Genomic DNA, 21,280 nt, shown 5'->3' with positions numbered 1-21,280 from the left:
GCGAAAAGCAAATCATACATGGAAGAATAACATCAGCATTATTCTACCTAGGGTAGCAACTGAAAGCTAACCCAGAGTTGAGAGCAGAACTAAACCACAGCCTTCTGCAGCAGCTGCCTGCCCTGAACGTGGGCTTTGGAGCCATGTTACACAGCCTACACACCAATTAGCGGCTGCAGCCAGTCACCCAGCACTATGCTCCTCTTTTAACCACTGTTCAGTTTTCTTCTGTGTGATAATTGCTTGTGCTGGTGCCAGAGTTCACCACCCTATGTGGAAGATAATTTCTTCACAGTTCAGTGTTCACTTGTTATTTCTCTGGTGGCACTTCATGAGCCTGTGGTGTTCCTACTGTATCTGAGTCCCTTCCACTTTCCCCAGCTCAGGTCCTCCAGATCTTGAAAATGTTTGCAATCCTCCTTCTAGTCCATTTTTACTTTGATGATCACAGTGATGCATTCCCTAGACCTTCCTGCCTGATATGTCCCTGTTCACAATGTGATGTCTCAGTGGTGGCCGACCGTGTTCCTTGGAAAAAGGCACTGGAGCCGTTCCTGCTTTCTCCACTGTGCCCTGATGGTACACCTCTCTGCTTTCTTTCTCTCTACACACATACTGCAGATTGACAGCCTTTAAACAGAGATCTGGGTAATAATAATAATAATAAAAATCACAAAACAAAAAAGGGGGGGGGGGGGGTGCAGAAAGAAAGAAAGAAAGAAATGGATCCAGGTGCAGAGGCCAAAAGGATGAGTTTCAAAGGGAGATTACAACCAGAATCTGCTAGTTGAATTGTTGCATTTTGTATGCTTCTTGACTTTTGTTTCCAGGTCAAATACCTTTGAGGGTGTGGATTATTGAAAGCCTTGGGTGTAGTGCTTGCTTTGCTTGCTTCATACAGTAAAGCAGATCATTAGTTTAGTGAATTTCAGCCAATAGCTTAAATGCTGTATTTGCTTTCTACATACTTTTCTTAACATCTCTGTGATAGTAACTTAGAACTTGATGGAAACAGTCTTAACTCATTTGCAAGCACCAGGAAAAAAATGTCATTTCACAAATTATGATATGAAGTTAAAGAGTGGTTGTGATATGATTCTGAATCTCTCAGCAACACAAAATTCTATCCTTCATACCCATTCTAATTTTTTTTTCTTACATATATTTCTGTGGGGCTGCATGTCTGCTGGAAGCTTCCCCATTCTGGAGAAAAATTTGGTGTGAATATGACTGCTGCTTCAGATGATTGAACCAGAAAAGATGTTCATTCAGCTTTCCTATGTTTGTACATTTTTAGTTCAATACCCTCCTACACCCTTGATATAAAAGTAATTCAAGCTTAAATTGAAAAATATTTATATTAATAATAATGATAATTATGATAACAATAAAAATAACAATAAGAATAATAATTACAATAATTATGGTAATATTAATAATAATAAATAACGACAACAAAAAAAAGATCTATTGGGAGTCATTGACTTGGGGCAGCAAGTGACTTGAGATTCATCTGACTGTTACATGAAGAACCTCCTGCACATGTTGGAGCCTGCACAGCTTCTTTATTTCTTAGTGCAATCCGAGGGGTGACATTTAGATCCACAGCTTGAAACCTTCCATTGGTATGGCTGTCATAGGAAGCCTGGACCCAAATCTCTGAAAGGACTACCACTGTTTAGTTTCCCAGAGTGAAGGCTTGGCTGTGCAGGTAGACCTCCAACCCAAAGGCTGTGCCCCAGGCTCTGTTGCTCAGAGTAGCCCATGTCCACGCTGTCACAGGCAGCTCTCTCTGGAGCTGATACTGTATTTATTCAACACAGTACCTGGCCTTGGGCTTGCCTTCATCCTATGCAGAAGTCCCATAACCCTGAGATATCATCATCATTTTTTGTGACTTTTGTAGATGAAAGTTCCTGAAGTAACTTCAGAGTCGTGCTGCAGCATGTGTCAGAGAATGAGGCAGTATAAACAATTAGATTTTATGTAGGTTTATCCCCATTAGGCGCTGGGAGCTGGCCCTGGAGGAAATAAATCACTTAGATTCCACCATAGAGAACTCGGTTCACTCCAAACAGTGAACAGACTAATGCACAGGTAGCAAGCATGAATGATAAGGCAAGAGAGATGTGATGTGAGCTGAGGATCTAAGCTATCAAACACTATAAGCACAGTGCCCTGATAGAAGTAAAGACCAAGCAGTAGTTAAGAGACAGTTCTGAGGGGATGACATGGATTACAGACCTGTGGTGGATCTCTGATCTACATCTATTCCTGAATGGAATGGATTTGAAAGCTTGATGAAACAAGAGCTCCAGATTTATAGACAGAAAAAGTGTACCGCGCAGGAGAGCCAGCTATCACAGAGATAAATTTAGATAGGCTGAGAAGACACTGCCTTACTTTGATGAAAGTGCTCATCACAAAATTGTACTTTCAATGACGCAGTGCAGCAGCTCAGTAAATCCAGTCATTATTCTTTTTTCTATTATATATATTAACCACACAAAAATAAAACCATCCAGCACAGCCTGTGTCCATGTTGCGTTAACAAGAATCTCAACAAGCGTTCCGTTCTCACAGTGTGCTGTAAATGATATGGCGTGCTACCAAGCCTTTTAAAAACCGGTTGCAAAATAATGGAGCCACCCTGCCCAGAATTTGCTAATAGTCCAACCTAAGCTGCAGTGTTATATGTTAGGAATGATAATGCAGTGCACTTAGATTAATTAAATATATAGAAAAGAAGAATCAGAAGGAATAACATACTAATAAGTCCATGGCGATATAGTTGTGCTTGACAAGGGATATTGATTACTGTGGTGTTTCACATTTGTTATGCACTAATGCACTGAGCACACATAGAAAAGTGACAGCTCTGAAGTAATTACATAGGAATTGTCAGTATATTCATTTGTGTTTGGGTTATTTCACTGAACTGGCATTTCTATAAATTATAGCATGTCACCTTAAATGTACACTGAAGTTAAATCATTTATCTTCCAACTAATCATTAAAACAAGAGCAAAAAGGACCCTTTCCAAGAATTTGGAAAAAGGCTTTAGTAAAAATTTGCAATGCTTTAAGTTTTGTTGCTGATATTTTTAAGTGAATTAAAGCTAGACTTAATTGCTGTGCAGTTGTCAAGGCTGAAGAGAATACAACTGCAACTTTCTCCAGTGCTCACATTTCTGGAAGGTAAACACTCAAGACTAGACTGAAAAAAGCTCAATTATTTTCCATAGGCCTTTATATAGTCAACTAATACCTGTAACTTTCATTCATGACATCAGCTATGCTGTCTGAGATTGGAGCAGGTGACCTATAAGAGAATGATTCTTGACATCCATCGGGTACCTGAGTTAAGAGCACTTAATTTATCTACTCAACAGTCACAGTATAGAATACACATTTTATTTGAGTATTATGAGCTAGTAAAAGACACAGCTGAAGCACTTGCCTGTTGGAAGAGTGGTAATACAGTATCTGAAATTTATGAGTATCCTTAGAGCTGAAACAATCAACTTGGACAATAATTGAGTATCAGGTCAATGCCTTTGTAGAGAAGGAATTGAAAGCTCTGTAAGAGCTGGGGGGTGGTTGTTTGGGGTGGGGGGGTGGGGGGGTGGGGGGGTTGGGGGGTTGGTACACTGTCCAGAGCGGGGCGGGGGGTGGGGGGGGTGGGGTGGGGAGCAGAAAGAAAAAGAAAAAGAAAAGGGAAAGGGAAAAAAGGAATAACCCAATAACCCAGAATTTACATGAGCCAGCAATGTGCCCTTGCAGCAGAGAAGGCTGACAGTATTCTGGGCTGCATTAGGAGGAGTGTTGTCCGTAGGTCAAGGGGGTGATCCTTCCCTTCTGCTCAGCACTGGTGAGGCCACATCTGGAGTACTGGGCCCAGTTCTGGGCTCCCCAGTGCAAGACAGATACGGAGCTGCTGGCGGGAGTCCAGTGGAGTGTCACAAAGATGAGTAAGGGACTGAAGCATGTCTCTTATGAGGAAAGGCTGAGAGACCTGGGACTGCTCAGCCTAGAGAAGGTTCAGAGAGGTCTTATCAATGTATGTGAACACCTGGAGGGAGGGTGCATGAAAGAAGGGGCCAGGCTCTTTTCAGTGGTCCCCAGTGACAGGACCAGAGGCATTGGGCAAAAGATGAAACACAAGAGGATCGCCCAGAGCATCAGGAAACACTTTTTTACTGTGAGGGTGACTGAGCACTGGCTTGTGGAGTCTCCATCCTTGGAGATATTAAAAAACAGTCTGGACATAGTCCTTGGCAACCTGCTTTAGGTGGCCCCTGGTTGCACAGGGGAGCTGGAGAAGATGACCTCCAGATGTCCCTTCCAACCTCAATAATTCTGTACTTATGTGAAAGGAAAGGAAAGAGAAAAACAAATGGAAAGGGAAAAAGAAAGGGGAAGAGAAAGGAGAATTGAAAGGGAAAGTGGAAAGGGAAAGGGCAAGGGCAAGGGAAAGGGAGAGAATGAGAACAAATTACCTGGTTTCAGCAGTCTGAAACATAGATATTTGTTTCCCACTAAAACAAACAAAAAATATATATCAGGTTAAACTATGTAACATTGGTTTTGTGTTTTTAGTTAGCGCACAATGCATTTTTGTAGTATTTTGAGGTTCTATAAAGATTATAAATCTCTTCATTTTAATTAATGACTTTTTTTTCCCCAAACAAAATTTCTGGACTGCTTAGTTAATGCTTTTGAGGTTTTTCTACGTTGCTATGCTCTTCTTTGTAGACTGTTCCCTTAATAAAAGTATAACCATATTGTCCATGTCAACGACTTAGTCTGATCTAACATGTCTGACAGTTAACCTTTTTCAACTGAACAATAGAAGAGTCTAGAGTGGAAGAGATGTTAAATTTATGATGTTGATTTGAAGAATCAGTCAGCAATATACAGGTGAGCGGAGGTTATCTCTATTCGGCAGCGCTGGGTGCATGTGGGATCGCTCCACCAAAGTCATGCACACCGAGGGGACTTTTCAGTCCCCCCTTTATACAGGCAACTCATACCTATTCATTAGTTTTCCAGGAAATCATTTACATATTCATTACAATTCTGAAAATTCATTTACATATCTCGTGTCTGTGCAATGTCCTTGAGGAGCTGTCTCTGCGCAGACTCTATTCCTTAGCGGCCATGTTTAAAGCCTCCGTCTTCGCCACGTTGCATGTACAACAGGAATCTAAGACAAAATGTCCCTTCTAAAGACAACCAACCCAAGGACTTAGCAGTCTGTACATCCATCATGTGGCAATAAGGGTCCTTGGACATTTCCCGACTTTTAACTAAACATAGGTGCGTCATCCTTTAGATAAGTGGTACAGCATTCACTATTCAATGTCTATGATTCATTACTTTAGAAAGTTTATCAGTGATGCATAAGCCCCCAGATCTGCAGTTGTAACCAATCGTACATTTGGTGTGATTCTATCTAATTTATTTATTTATTTTTTAACTCAAGTTATAGAAGAGATTCCTACCAAACTCTCCTCAAGAAATTTAAAACCAGGACTCAAGATGCTCTTTTCAAACACTAAACGTTACAGACATGTTAGATGTTTACTTTATATGGTATCTTAAACTGTTATAAACTACATGTGAGAAAACTGAAGCAGTGTTGCAGAAAATCGAAACATCACAGCTCACTTGTAACTGGAAAGTAAAAGGACAGTTTCCTCTTCACAGTCTGATCTTGCTGACAGTAGCTAAGAAAGATATTTGAGTTAAGCTGGCACACAGGCTAAAAAACATTAGTTCATAAAAAAAATCCCACAGTTATTTCTGAATATAATGTAGGATTTTAGTTTAGCAATAGATAAATCTTCAAACAGATCTAGATTTTCAATTTGCTTCAAGGCTGAGGAGTTTACATGGTTATGCAAACTCTCTCTAGATTTCTGCCATTTGCAAAATGAGGCTTATATGTTACACAGCACTATCAGTGCTCATCTTCTGTGACAACCAATGTATATTTTATATGTTAAACTGGAGGCGTATCTGGATTTCTTCATTAAAGAGCATCTGAGGTCAGGTTTCTAGTGCTTTTCTGTTCTCGATAGGCTTATCAGTACTGACTGAACAGTGTTGCATCATGTTTTGGCCTCTCCGACAAATAACGCAAGAGAAAATGAGGTATTAAAAGACAGGTAAACTTCTGTGTAAATTAGAGCATGGAGATCATCAGTTTCAGCTTTGGACAATGGTTCAGACAAGTTTGTAGTTCGTTCATTTCCAGCTGATTCTGTACCTGGTCCAGTTCACAATAATTCAACTGAGCAAATTTTAAGAAATGTGTTGCCAGACAGTTGTGTACAACTTTAAATTTCTTCCCTACTTCCAACATCTGTGATTCTACCAGGAGCACCACAGCAAATTAAGGACCAAAAAGAAGATGTTATATTTTATTCTAAGTGCCAATAATGAATCGGGTATCATGATCTAGTGCAATGAAAGAAGGCAATTATTTCTGAAAGAATGAGAAAAGTCTCTGATTTGGGCTTTGGTATTTATGAAATATTTTTTAATAAGTACTTTCCCTGATGACCACCACTCCTTATGTGTCATTCATAGTGACCCCTGGGGTATATTTCTGTAAGAGTCAATTCACTTTAAAGGTCTTTTTTTCTTCTACTGAGTGAATTTGATAGTCAATTTTGAGAACACTTTAACTCCCCATTAACTGTTGCTAATTTACAAGAGAACTCCTGTGGAAAAAAAACCCAAACAAACAAGCACATAATTTGATGCAACATCAGTTTGGAACACCAAACAAAGCTGTTAAGAACAGACAACTATTCAGAATAGCAAATGCAGGTGATTTGGATCAAAGGGTTATTGAGCAGATGCCAGAGAGACGTCATTCTCAGAGAGTGTTAGAGTTATGTCTTTTATTTATTAATATTCCTGTGGGGTTCAGAAACAATATGTGAAGAAGTCACACACAAAGACAAATTTAAAGCCAAAATTCATTTTTTGAGAATTTTGATGTGCAGTAACTAAAAAGAATAGTTCATCCTTTTTCTCAACTAATAGGGACAGAATTTGAGGGTCTAATCCCTTTAACATGAAAGAATTACACATAGCAAAGCTAGCCAAACTCTTCCAAGTGTCCTTTTCCACACTTAAAAAATTGCTCCCACACCCCATTACATGCCAAATCCTTCTGCTGCAAACACAGTCTGTGAGGGCTGGTGAATAAAAAGCTCATATTAGATCCATTTTCAGTCCTGAGATCCACCTCTGGTCTGCAGACCTCTCTGTTGTGACCAACAGTGGTAATGCAAATCTCACTAGTCAAAAATTTCTTCTTTTTCCTTCTGTTTTTGGGAGGATGAGAGGGAAGCAATAGCATGGAGAGTTCTGAAAGCCCATTATATGTGCACGCTTTGTAATTAATGGTAATTTGTTCTATAGAAAATAGAAGCATTTCTTCTCTGTCATCATACCTTTAAATGTTACCTTTAATGTAAAGCCCAAATGACTAACACCTCATAGTATGAGATGTCACTGTACAAACAAGGATAACTTTATCTCAATGAGCTTATACTCTGAGTAAAATACGTGGTTATAAGCTTATAAAAGTTGCATAACTTTTTGCAACCTAATCTCTAGCATCTTTGAAAAAAATAATCAACCTTATAGCTAATGCTGTGAAGAAATGAAAAGACCAAGATGCTGCACACTGCTTATGCCAACCAGGATTGGCTGGTAGCTGCTTTGGGTACATTTCATGCCTGGGGGGTCCTTGTCACAAAAAAAGATGAAGGCAACAAGGAATAGGATATGTTACCTAAAAGTATAGGATCTGATAGTTATGGATCAGAGGACTGAAAGGGCAGGGAAGGGGTTTCAGGGCAATGTATAGAGGCAATAAAAAAATTGTTGCCAGCTTGGAGGATTTAATCATCTGACGTAATCAGAGATGTTTAAGACATGTATGCCAACAGGACCTAGTGAAGCTAAGAAAGGAAGAGGAGTACTGAAACTCTCCTTTAGGACTTTTTTTTTTTTTTTTTTTTTTTCCATTTTACTGGCAGAAACAAACCTGTCAAATTAAATTATTTCAAGTCAACCTCAAATGTGTCTGTCAACCCCAAGCTAAATATTTATTGTGCTTTTTTGGGGGAAGGGTGGGTGGGTTTTTTTTCTCGTTGAATGTCCTTTTTATCATTTTTCCATGTACTTTGAAAGAATCACCAGTTTGAAATGAAAATTCAGTACATTTCATTCTACGTTTTTAACAGAAGGAAAGATTTGCCTTTCTTTAAATGTTACTTTCTTTCTACCTAAAGCTACTTGATAAATTTGTTATGCTATTTGAATTAATAATTTCCATTGACCCATTTCTGTGGGGTAAGCAATTGCTACATCGCAGTCTCACCAGCTGAACAGTACCCAGCAAAACCAAACAACAGGTTTTCAGCTCAGAAAGACAAAAGCCAGTTCTTCCTGTGTTTGCTTTGAGCCACTCCTGCGGCACGGCACGATGTAACTAGTCAAACTGACTCCTTGATCATCCTTTCCATGCAGATAAATCCCCCTGGGGGAGCAGGGCTGAGGTAATACCAAAGCCACTTGTCTCTTCTTTGTCAGGTCAGCTCCCAAGGGTCATGAGTTGACAGGAAGGAGTTGAAGGACATTTTAAACTGTCCTAAACAATACCTATCTACAGGGAAAAAAAAAAAAAAGGCATAAAAGTGGTTGAAATTCATCTTTGTTCTTACTCTTTAGTGCAGTTGGGCCCAAATGGGCCAAACTGGACTCCAGACATCAGTTGTCTGCTAGACAAATCCCTCTCCCAGAGCATTGCCTTTCTCAAGGGATCACATATTGCATCTGCTGTACCTGGAATGCAGTCCTTTGGATTTGATATGACATTTGTTTCCACAGCAACCAACTGGGAAATAACTATTGATAATACAAACTGCAGAGGCAGGATTGCTTCTAAATGAAATGTTTGTTAGAAGTTTCCTCAAGGCTGTCAGCAAACTCTAATCATTTTAATGTTCTTGATTTCCTAAGTGGAGGAGTGACAATTCCAACCTGCAAATCAAAATACAAAAGAGAATGAAAAACAAATTGAATTCCATCTATATAGACACACACCAAATTGTCAGATACAAGACTGAATTCAAACTGTCCAATAAGCTTCAGTTGCTTACTTCCCAGCTATTATACTCTTAAAGGTTATCCTATTGCCTGAGGAAGTATTTTCATATTGAAACTATAAATAAAACCATCCTGGTTCGCCCGAGGATACGGAATTTCAAGAGCAAACAGAGTACTTGCAGTAATGATAACCAGGATGGCATTTATTCTCAAGTATATTGGCACAGCCTCACACTTCAGTCATGAGGATACTTCAAGAAATTACTTATTGCTTGTTTATTTATTACAGTAACATCCTAAGCATTCCCAAAGATTAGAAGAATCAATTACTTGACTGTTTAAGACCAAAGGTTACATGTAGACATCTTCTTACCTGCCTTCCACATAATACAATTCATATTACATCAGCCAATCATTCCTGTAAGCACGACAGCTTGCACTTAAATACAAGTTTCACTGCTAAGGACATAGCTTCTGTCTGACAGTAATACACTGCCTCAAATACAGCTGGAGCCTGTCACAGCTAGGAACAGCACCCACCTCTGCTAACCATGACATCTGACACAAAGAAGCCTGTGTGTTCCTGAACTACAGAATTTTTCCTTCTTGGAGAAGGAAAAAAGAAAATGTCCAAAGAGCATCTAATCTTCCCTTTGGGAAAATGTTCAGTTTAAATTAATCCTTTCTGGGGAAAGAATTTATTTAAATTATGTCTTAGAGGAGGGTATTTTCTTGCCTGGGAGTCTAAGGTATTTCACGTGATGAAAAATTTTTGGTGTAAACTTTTCTAGCAGTTCATTGCTCACATTATAAATTCACTGTGTTGTTAGATGCTGTGCAAAGAGACACAGTCCCTGCCAGAAAGAAAGAGTGTTTTGTTATAAAGTAAACATTAGCAAAGGAGAAAGGCGGATAAAGGTCATTGCATTAACATTTGTTTATTTATTTTGGCTACTTCAGTTAAGCAATTCCATGGAAGTTCATTAAAACACTGAGAAATGTAAAACAAACCCTGGAATACTATTTGTCATTCTTTCCATTAACACTGGTGATTTTTGCAATATAGCAGGTTTTGATGAAGGATGTAGAAGCAGGGAGGATAATGGTGTATCATTGTGACATTTTATTATTCTGTCCATTTCCCAGTTCAATAAACTTCACAGACAAAATAAGCCTCAAAAGCTCCCTATGAAGTAGGGGAGCACCATTATTCCAATTTTATGATAGGAAAATGAGACATGGTGGGTTAAAGTGAACAATAGAGAGACTCAAGTCACACTAAAACAGTGTGGCTCAGCTTCAGAATGAAGCCTACCTAGGTCCTGCTCCCTTGTTTTAATATCATGACAGTGCTTGCTTTCTAAAGAGCCCTGAATATATTACAGAAATTGCCTGCCTTTTGTCACTGCATGGGCTGCCACAACGTGCTGAATGCAAACAGGGATGATTCCAGGGAATTGAATCTATAGCTACATCATTCAGAGCACAGGGATAGGAATGCTTGAATGTATTTCCCTTGTGTGCTCTATGCATTTGCCTCACAGTACTTAATTCCTTCACAAAGATTAAATATGTGCAAAAAAAATAGGTGAGTGAAGCTTTTTAACTTTTCTGCTCTTTCGCTTCCTGCATTTCCAGATTGACTGAAAATGTGGGACATGCTGAAAAACACGGAACCATCTGAAAGTACGGAAGGGTGATAAAAAATAAGAAACATCTAAGAGACTGGAGAGCACACAGAAGGCACCCTCTCTGCATCATGAGTTTGATTTGAATTATTATCACCCCAGAACTCTCAGTCAATGCCAGAACACAAAATTAGGACTATTGGATAATACAAAAAATCGCCAGAGGGCAATGCTCCATATTTTTCTAGGGATTTTGTACTCAGCAAGGTTACAAATGAGGTGTTCAGAAATAAAGGGCTTTATCTTCCTCTTTGGGCTATTAAAAGGACAGGGTCATTGTGATAATAATGAGAACTGGAGTTGTGAGACTTTAGGAGAAGCATTCTACATTGTAGAAGCATGCTGAACAGCTTTAAGACTGAAAATTGTGATTGAAATGTCAACTTGGGAAAAAAGGGATGGGTCTGATGAATACTCTGAAATCACTCTCACTGTTCCTAAGGCAAGAGACTTACAAAAAAACCCCAACACTGACACCTTTTTATTTTTATTTTTGAAATAAAAGAAGGATGATTTGTCTCCTGGACAATAAAACTAAGGGTTATTAATTATTAGCTATTTCTTTTCTGTTTTAAAAAGGAAAATAAAGTAGCTTGAGTTTCATTTGTGATGTGACACAAAGGAGCAAATACTCAGCTCATCCACTTGTTTGGGAGATAGACTAAAGAAAATTCACCCTTAGGGAATCCTGCTCCAAGATGCTGATTTTCACAGTTTCACCAGCAGAGCTGACCAGTACTACCTTTCTCTAGAGTCAGATAACCTGTAACCAGCTGGCCTCCAAGTGCAGTCAACTGACCTTCCCTGCCTCCCTACCCTGTCCAAGTGGTTACTTTGACTGCTTGCAATTTCTCTCTTCTGCTGGCTCAAATTTTACTGAAAGACTGTTGTAAATTCTTTGTGTCTAGCACTTCACATAGTGTATAAGAGCCCTGAAAAATGGAAAATTAGTTAATAGTGCTATTCTAGTGACGCTGTTACAAAGCTGTATCTTCAGTAGCGTGCAGATGCCTTATTGTGGCAGGCCTTGTATATAAGCATGCACAACAACAAGGAGCCTTTTTTGTTTAGTCCTTGCCCCTACTTCAGCAAATTTTGCAGACTAAATAGGAATAAAAGTAGAAAAGAAAAGGAAAGCACAGAAACAATGTCTTGGGACAGTTACATGCTATCTGCCTGGAGCAGAACCATAGTGCACATCATGCCCTGTCTGCTCGGACATGATACAGTACAAAGCAGGCAAAGCTCATTATGTTTGACTCTGGAGCTGCATGCTATCAAGGTACACACACTAATTGAAGCTAGAGCCCTTGCTGGTATTCCCAAACAGCACAGTGAGTGTGCATTATTCATTCACCTTCCAGCTTCAGCTCTGATTAAAGTATCTCAAGGTTTACTATAAACCACATCTACCATATAAATCGAAGACTTACTGGATGGATGTATGCAACTTCACTCTCAGCTTTTTCTGGATACCAGGAATGTGTCAACTCTTCATTTCTCTAGTTCAGGGGTCTTCAAACTACAGCCCGCGGGCTGCATACGGCCCCCCCAGGGTCCTCAATCCGGCCCCCGATATTTACAGACCCCCACCCCGCTGGGGGTTGGGGGGGAAACCAAGCAGCCGCAGATGACTGCCTGCCACTGCATCCGCGCGCCAGCCCCCTGGTTAAAAAGTTTGAGGACCCCTGCTCTAGTGAGAGCAAACCTCCTTGTAGCACTTATCACTCTAAAATATGTTTCCACCAAGTTAGGAGAGCTTTGTCAGGAAGGGGGAGCTGATCTCACATGCAAATTGGTCAGCACGGAATTTAACACATTCTTGAAGCTTCAGTCACAGCAGTCTGTGCACAGCCTAATCATTGCTTTAATTATTGGGGCAGTAAAGCATAAAAGGGGCCTTTCTCAAATGGGAACCTTCCAGATTATATGCAGGCCCCTGTGCATCTTGTGCAGTGCTGGAACATTATAGAACAGCTATTTCCATAGCCACCTTAATTCTCAGCACTTAGCATAAACTGCTCTTCAGAAAAGTTGGATGGTTCTAAATGATGAGGTATATTTTCAAGACCATGCAAGTTATTTCCTAAATACTTATAATTATGTATTTTTTTAAAGAAGGGAGGGTGAGAAAGGAATAATTAGAATATGACAAATTATTCATCAGTATCTCCCCACGCTAATGAGACATTTCACCAGGCAGTTAATTATGCCAGAATGATTAGTGCATCCATACTTATGCTGACACATCTGTAACATGAAAATCAGGTTGTTCAGGAAAATCTTATGCTGTTACTAGACTTCACCAAATGAACTTAGTGTCTCAAAAACATTTCAATGTCTCGTCTAAAGGATTTGCACAGCTTAAGTTAATTGGAGACAAGTTTATTCATCAGAAATTCTATAATTTTTCACATCTGGCTTCTAAGGGATTTTAAAATATTTTTTATCATTTTTGATAAATGATGCAACCCTGAAAAGTAGTCATGTCCTACCATTATTCAGATGTATCCCATAAAACTGAAGAGTAACCTTATTAAAGGTTTTATATTTGGCATAGTTCAGTGACAGTTTTGTACACCACCAGAGTTGGATTTCATATTAAATCTTCCAAAGGATGTTGCAACAGCTGAGATAGGGATTAAGAACTGGATGCCCTGGGTCAAACTAATATTTCTGATTTCTTTTCAGATTTGTCCATAATTAATACTTTTCTCCAGAGACTGGCTCTCAGGTCCTATGGAGCTTCAAGGACACATGATCACTGCATTTTGCTTTTCTCCTGTGAAGAGTCCTTACTGAAATAACCCCAGCTGTGCAGGAGGCCTGTGTGCCTCTACCCTCTGGATGTCTATGACGAACAACCCTTAATCTGTTAATGCCCTCTTTCTCCAGTGACAGTGACTGCTGGTGCCTCAGGACTCATTTTTACTTCCCTGTGTAAAAGTCACGGAGATAAATCAAGGGCAATGTCTTTGGAGCGAGACTGACACGAGAGTAACAACTCAGAATCACCCTAGACCCCCTCCACATCTGCCAGCATCCAGAGTAATATTCCATGGACTGTCCTGAACATGAGTTTTTTCATAATAACATCTTGTACTACTTACCATTTGGCACTGAGTTCACATCCTGACAGATCAAATCATTCTCTTCCCTTGACCAAAATTCATGTGTATATCAGCAATAATAACAACCATAAAAAATGAGCCTTTTCTTCCCCATCCTATTGCACAAGGTGGAAAATCCACAAATGCACAAAGGTGCGCTGGTAGGTGAAGTTAGTGGCCAAAGAGCCGCTGCGTGGCTGGACTGAGACAGGGGAGTCCAATACATTGAAATCAACAGGCATTTTGAGAAGTCATTTACAGTACTTTTATAGATCTCTTCACCCAGGTCCATAATTCATGGATTGCAGGTGAAGTGAACAGAGCAGTGTTGTTTCTCTAGCTGCAGTTAATGGCTGCCGTTAATAGCTTGCAATATGTTGGTGGCAGGGAAAGCAACTGCAGTTAGTTTTGTTAGTTTTACTAAAGGGAGAAAAGGTTTGAGGTAACAGAACTTGGGAGCACCAATGCTAATTAATTCCACAGAATTAAATGGTGTTGTCATTTCATTACGGAAGCTGTGGTTTCAAACACAGCGGATGAGGTTTTAGAAGGCCTCAAAAGCTTTTTCTCAGTCATTTTGGTACCTTTTTTTAGCTGGGAGCAAGGTATCATGTAAAGAGAAAGAAAATGCATATCATAAAGCAGATTAGGCAGGGGGTTTTGTATTGCATCTGTGCTATACCCTAGGTGACAAGGACAGAGAGGCCAAAGTCTTGTGTGTTTTAAAGACTAATGCCTACCTACCACCGCTTTAAGCTCAATGTTACATACACATGGTATCAAAAAGGAGAGACCAAACAGAGGCTTCCCACAAGCCCCAGGTGTTTCTGTGAAAGGGGCACATCTGGCAGATGAGCCAGATGTGGGATCTTTCCTAAAAGCACGTGCCTTCAGAGCTGGGTGTTTCATGAGGCTGAGCACAAGCTGCCTGCATCGCAAGTAGGTATGCTTCAACCGGCCTCGTGGGAAGCCACAGACCCAGCCTTTCATGCACCCCTAGGGATGCCTGAAGCTTGCCTGAAACACCTATTTAAGCATAGCCTTGCTCTCATTTTGTATGGAGAGCTCAGATCTGAGGGTAGGATCTGCTCTACACTAGAAGCAGAGCACAGCGGCCGTTGCTCCTCTCCAGGGCACAGCCAGCAGCACAGAGGTTGGTATTTACAGCCCCTTAGAAGATCTCATCTTTTGAAGATTCAAGCTGATACTAGCATATGATGTTGTCCCTGCCTGGATAAAACGGTCAGCAACTTTATTTATGGTTTCAAGCCCTAGTAAACAGAAAAACACACAGAAATATTAAATGCCATCGATCCCCAAAAAAGACAGGGACTATTCTAACTGTTGTCAGGAAAAGGCCAGTGAGCCCTTTTGACTTGTATGATCCTGCAACCACACTTTGCAAAAAGACCAGAGAATACTTGTCAGAGTGGTAATGACCATTTATCTAAGAACAGTATATGGCCTTTTTCTCTTCTCCACTTTTTTCACAGGGTGGGCACCTCACAGGCTTTTGTATTCTGGTATGAGAGAGGAGGCAGGAGAAATAGATTATCCCGAAAGATCAGGCTACTATGCAGTAACAGCACAGGATCTTCAGATTTTGGGGATAGAATTACACCATCCATACGATGGCTGGAGCAGTCCCTGGCTCTGTGAAAGGTGCAGGTATCTGAAGCTGTTAGGATTCTTTCAAGCTTTTTTTATTTTTTTGTCATAAGGAGTGTTACAAAGGGCTGTCCACATACAGCTGAAGTCCTGTGCCTTCACTTGTGTCATACAGCACCACAGAGAAGATCATTCATTTCATCACATGAGTAAAGAGCTGCCACCAGAGGTAAAACTGGCAGAACTTGGCTTCTAATGCTCCAAGGGAAGGTATATTTTCTCAGAAAGATCTTTCTACTTTTCTCCTGGTCTGTGTGAGAACATCTGCATGTTGGGCTGTGTAACACGGGGCACAGTAACGTACTGAGCACGTGACAGAGCATTCAGTTTTGGGGTGGGGTAAGGGTCTTGGTCACTTTGGATAGCCTTCCCAGGGCTTCAGAAAGCAGTCAGCTATGTCTGGCATTTGACATTGAAGTACAGGAGAGAAGCCACTGCATCACCGCTTCACTGTGTGAGTTGTGGATGTCCCACTGGAAGGTATAAGATGGGAACAGCGGAGGGAGTCTCACAAGACAGCCCAGGAGGGTTCACCAGCAGCTGCATGGGCAGCTGTAGCTCAGGACACATGTACACTCCTTCATACTGAGGCAACCTTGGCATCAATGGAAGAGCACCCAGTCTTCCCACAGGGGCTAGGACTGCATTCTAAAACTAAATTTTCTAAGTGGATTTTGCTTGAGCTGCCATGGAATAGATAGTATCAAAATAAACCAGAAGCCAGGAGGGAGCTGCAGGAAGATAAGACCAGAAAGAGAAATATCTTTATTTCTTTATTTTAAACCTGAGTGGCAGTTTTGCCCGCTTGATGTTAAAATATCAATCAGTCTAGGTGATAGAACTAAGGAACAGAATCAAATATGTGAGCTTTAGCAATGTAATAGGGAAAACTTAATCCTCAAACTAACTTTATTTTGTCATAAGTGAGCTATATTGTATTTTGAGTTTACAATGATCAGGGATTATCCTCCAAAATACATAAACTAGCATCCCATACCTATGGCAAAAGTTAAGAGTCTTAAGGTATAAATTGGAAACAATGACCTTGGCTCTTCTTTCTCAGAGGTGCACACCAAAAAAAAAAACATGTTTTTTAAAAAATCAGTTCAGTTAGTAGCTACTCTTAGGAAAGATAAAGTAAGAAAGAGAATCAGAGCTTGGGTGCTTCCTATTTCTTTTCCAGCTATTACACTAACTTTTTCTCTCTCCTTGACCTTCCCTAGTTAACAGCCCTAATTTGCATGCAGAGCCAGGTCCATGATAAAATCCCTCTGTCAGATCCACAGAGTATACTGCCAGCCTCAGCCAGGGAAATGGACTGAAGGATTCATTGAGAACACAGTGTGTTTAAATCCCCGCAAAAGGGAGAGAAAGAAAAGCTGATAAAACAAAATAATGACCACATCCCTCCTGTTAGGTAACAACAGATACCCGAGGGCTGGAAAAGTTCTGTCTAGAATATAAATGCCAGGAGAGTGCTACACCTTCAAGGATGTTTCTGTGGTCATAATGAAAATACTAAAAGCACAGTTTCCTTATTTTTATTCTCATGTTTTCTTCATGTACAAGGGAAAATCAAATAATCTGTGACTGAAAACAAGTGACTTACTATGACTTAGCAAGTAATTGTTCTTCAGGGGAGTGCTGGTAATTCAGCACTTTAATACTCAAAACTATATTTGTTTAAACCACTTCTCAGCTTTCAGTCACGCTGTAGACCTGGGATCTGCAGAAAATATTAGTCTACCCTCTCTGCTATTGCCTTCCAAACGCTTCCTTAATTAATTAATTATTTTTGTTCTACAGGTACACTGCAAGTTCCAACACATAAGCAAAATCAACCATTTAAAACAATGTCAATGTTAACAAGATGATCCATTTCATCCTCTTATAGAAGCTAATGAACCATTGGGAATTTATTGTGATGAAAAGACAGTGTCTGCTTGCAATTAGACTGATGAGCAGAGTTATTCTCATGAGTGGATACTTTAAAGTAATTATTTTCATTTGTTATTGTGGAAAAAAAAAAAAAAAAAGGCTATATCTATGCACAACTGAGCTTTGATTACCTGGCATCTGAAAACACATTCTCAAAAGGATGTTTCTAATTATTGTCTTACAAGAAAGAAAGCAAGTAACCAACCACTGTTTGGGAGACCTTTGAGTTGACCTTTTAAAGCTTAAAATGGGAACTCAGTTTTAAGTAATTGTAACAATGTATATCATTTGTGAGATCACTAAATTTATCCATAACTGTCAATATGCAGGAACAGTCTTGCTCAGCCCTGTGGAACTTTTATATCCATCCACAGCTCTAGACTTACTGCACTTCAGGCAGCTTTGTCCCACCCATAGCCACTAACCTTGATCTTTTTATTTGATTCTTATTTGACTTCTGCCATATGCAATGGACCCTTTGTAGTTTTCTTAATGATGATTCATAAGGTGACAGTATCAAATATCCTTCTACTGTTTTGAGATCTTTCAGTACTTTCCTGACTTTCAGACATCCTCTTAACAAAGCTTTCTTAACATCTTAGTAGTCATCATCATATGGCATTTAAGTAACAACCTATCTATCAGTGCTTTGGTTAGAGGGGTGAAAAATAGGCTATGCCAGCCACCCTGTTCTATTTCTTAATAACTTATTTACAGAATTTTGTTTCATAACTCTGGTGATCACAGACCACATTTCCAAGGGATCTGGACAGGTTTTTTTAAATCAAATACTTGTATACTTCTCTATGCCCACTCTTCTCCCAGGTGTGCTTTTCCACAGATGAAATGCTATCTGCAAAAAGTTTAGCCTCATTGCTTACCATTGTAAAGGTCTGCTATTTTCCCATAATGTATTTGAAATGCTAAATAGCATTCCTATGGCAAAACAAGGAAGGAGCCTTGCTGAATTGGCCTGCTTTATCGCTTTCAATATGTTGGCTACCTTTCTGAGAATGACTCTGCCTCACAGGAAATGGAAATTGATTCCTTTTTATGCCCATATTTCACTGGTTTGTTTCCTTACTAAGGCAAAGGAGAACAGTATTTTTCCCTCCAGTAAACACACAGCTTACTAGCTGCTGGATCTTCTTTAGCATGCCCAGAACAATTATTTTCTGTACAGCCTTTGCTTTTGTCTCAAATTTACAAGAACAGAAACTATCCTAAATCCTGAGCTAAGTATAGGTTGGGATCTTTTGGTCTCTTCTCTTTCCTTGAACAGTTCCATTGTTTTAACTTTAGGAAAATATTTCTTTGATGAAACCATATTTTAACTCCCCAAAAATGTTGTTTTTCATGTCTAGTTCATTACCTATTGTTTTAAGCCAAATGCTTTTGCCATTTACATGCTTTTCTACTCACCCAAACTCTTAAGTTTCTATGCTTTCTTCCATTGTGATTAACTATCTGTCATAGCCCCAAATTTGGCACCTTTATCTCCACTGAGATACACAGTGAGGCATATAGAGCAAAATGCCATAAAGTGTTTTCGTCATCTGCCTCAAATAAAAATTGTTCTGACCCATAGACTTCTTTTGGTTAAGCAAATGCTTAACCAAATGAAGAACTAGCTTTGAAAAGACTGAAGTATTTACTCCCCTCCAAAAATTTAGTCTTTTAGCAGAAGCTCAGTTAAAACTGTCAAGTACACAAACCTTGTGGGTGATCTGCTGCTTTCAGCTTGTTTTCATGCCCTTGCATCACTCTTATATTTTATATCTACAAAGAGTATAACACTCAAATGTCAGTACTACAATTTCACCTTTAACAACCTCTGCCCAAGTTAACAGAAAGCTGCTTAAGATCAAGCTATCATCAAAAATAAAGCTGCCTTTTCTGTCTGATATTTTTTTTACTTTACATTCTGAGAGTGAAACACTTTTAGACTTCCCCATTTCTCTGCCATGTTACAAAAGAGTTTCAGCTCTGTGGGAGATGTAACAGCTTCATTTAGTGTCTTGTTCCCCATCACTCACTCAGAGCCAAGTCACCACACGTTCATTGTCTGAGTTTAACTCATCAGCACTGTGTAACACAAGACCAGCTTGTGTGGGGAACCAGCTCGTTCGAAAAGGCTCACAGCGGCTCCCCTGAACAGTGTAATTCTCCATGCAGAGGACAAGCACTACACATCTGAGTCCTCATTTCAGAATCTCAGGGAAATCGTACTTGCTTAGCAACTGTACAGTGCTTTTTGTCTGCCAAATTATTTACAAAAAGTGATTGGAGATCACCTCCACAAGAGATGTGTATATACTATCCCTGTCGCAGGCAGGCAGATGAAGTCACAGAGATGAGATGATCACATTTAGCCATGTGTAAGCTTATATTATATGGAAGAAATTGCTTTGTCCCGAGCATTAAATATCAAAAAATGTTCAAGCTGGTTTTCACTCCAGGGCAGCGAAATTATCCCACATCCACAGGGCTACGAGCTTTTCTTTTTGCTAGGTTAAGTAACCCCTGAGTGCTCATCCCAAACGATGTACTGCTCAGCTATGCCAGCTCGGGAGCTGTACGGTGAAGTAGACTGGGGAATGGGTTAAAAGCTAACCTTTTTCCTAGTTTCTGGTTTACTTTCTCTACCCTGTCCCAGAAAAATATTTGCACTCTGAGAAACATTGAGACTTGGAAAAAAGCTTCCAGTGTTGGGAGAGCATGTAAGCTGCCACTTTCTCTGGAAAAAAATCTTTGTCAAACTAGGTCATAAGGCTCACTCAAAAAGAATATACTCAACACAAAAAGGAAACCACTCCTAGGGTATACTTATTACTAGACAAAACTAAGTGTGGCAATGGATTTGAAATAAATGCAGCAAAATGGAATATAAAGGTGTGTTCCCAGAAAGGAATGAATCAATGGCATTGCTGCTAGAATATGAACAACTTTCAAATGCAGCACATTAGTTGCATTTTGGAATTATACATGTGTGAGATTGGTGTATATGCTGTTCTTTATGTAAAACAAAAAGCAGTGAAGGGCTTCCTATTACCCCTAAAGGCTGCAGAGAGCAGAGGCCTATTGAAAACAAACACAGCACATGAGGGGCTTTATAGCAAAAATGTTGATCTTGGAAGAGGAGGACTGGTGTTTTCATCAAATCCTTTCAAGGGTAAAGGACAAATGAGCTTGCTTCTTTCATGTAACCCATATTCAAGTGCCAGGAATCCCAGCAAAGAAGCTATTCCATCCATAACATGCTGTTTGTCTGCAAGGGGCAGAGCATTGCCCAAGCACAAATTAGTTGTGCAGTCTCTCTCACACTCTCTCACACAGTCAATGACTGATCTATCAGTTGCCAAGATCTCTATGCAGTAACTGAGAAAACAAGACAGAAATATACTCTGCCCCCAGGCAGTAGGTTCCCTCCCTGTAATTTACCATAGAGCAGATGTGAACTTGTCCTTTTTCTGCCAAAACCATACACACTCAGGCTCTCTCCCCCTTTTCCTGACCCAGAAAAAGGTCTCTAAATGCATCTCTGCTGAAAGCTGCTCTTTGCTTACCTTAGACCACGCAAGTCAACACTTCTCAGAATAATGGCAAGGAACTGTACTGTCCTCTCCATTAAGAAAACCAGCACATCGTTAGATGGCTTCATGTCAGTAAAGGCTAGCAGGCCAGCGGTTCTACCCTTGTCATTAGCTGCATGCTCGTATTTTCCCAAATAGGTAAAATTAAGTT

This window comes from Falco punctatus (assembly GCF_963210335.1).
Source record: "Falco punctatus genome assembly, chromosome: 6".
Classification (NCBI taxonomy): Eukaryota; Metazoa; Chordata; class Aves; order Falconiformes; family Falconidae; genus Falco; species Falco punctatus.
Note: the sequence above shows the minus strand (reverse complement) of the source record.